The following is an 890-nucleotide window of genomic DNA, read 5'->3' as shown; positions in this document are numbered from 1 at the left end:
ACCCTAAAGGCCTGATGTCCTTGTAGACTGCTTTAGCCAAGTGGGAGGGACTTCCTGCTACAGGTTTTTTTTTTTTTAAAGAATCCTTTCTATATTGTTTTATTTATTTTACAGGTTTGATAGGTTTTTAATTGTTTTATCTATTTAAAGATGTATTAGTTACATTTCCTTTAAAGTGGGTCTTTTAATCTTTTAACTTTAAATATTGTTACGTTTTTATTCATTCTATTTTCTTTTATAGGTTTCCATATTTCATTGGATAAATTCATTTTGTCTTATATCTTCCTTTATTTGTCCGAGAGGGATCATTATTTATTTTATTGTATTTGATTTTTATCATCATACTTCTTATTTACTTGTGTCTTTTAAACTGTTAAAATGTTATATTGTGTTGCGATGCTGCATATTTTGCAAACAGGTCCTACCATCAGAATGTTCTTGTTTCTTGTGAAAAGTGCTATATAAATACAGCTTTAGTCTTATTATTACAATGATAATTTGTTTGTGTCTTGTCTATAGTACAACTAGTAAAAAGAAGGGAAGACACGAAGATTAAAGTGGTGATTACAGGTGAGAATGTCTTTAAACAAGGAAAACAATCTGTCGCAATCTAGTGGCTGTGTGGTGCAACTACATAACCGCTACTCAACATGTGTCTTCTCATTATGTTATCTGAAACACACCAGTTTATATAGAATTATACATACACAATATCACAATTTATGGTGCTTTCAACCAAGTTTTTGATGTGTACTTTTTCATCAACTGCTGTAATGTTAAGAACCCTTGTCTTTTTATTTTACATTTTGGTTATTTTTATTTATTGATCTATATCTATTTTTGCTTGTTGTCAATGTAGCTTTGCTGTTTCATAGGCCTATAGTATTGAG

This window comes from Eleginops maclovinus, chromosome 22, assembly GCF_036324505.1.
Source record: "Eleginops maclovinus isolate JMC-PN-2008 ecotype Puerto Natales chromosome 22, JC_Emac_rtc_rv5, whole genome shotgun sequence".
Taxonomy (NCBI): domain Eukaryota; kingdom Metazoa; phylum Chordata; class Actinopteri; order Perciformes; family Eleginopidae; genus Eleginops; species Eleginops maclovinus.
Note: the sequence above shows the minus strand (reverse complement) of the source record.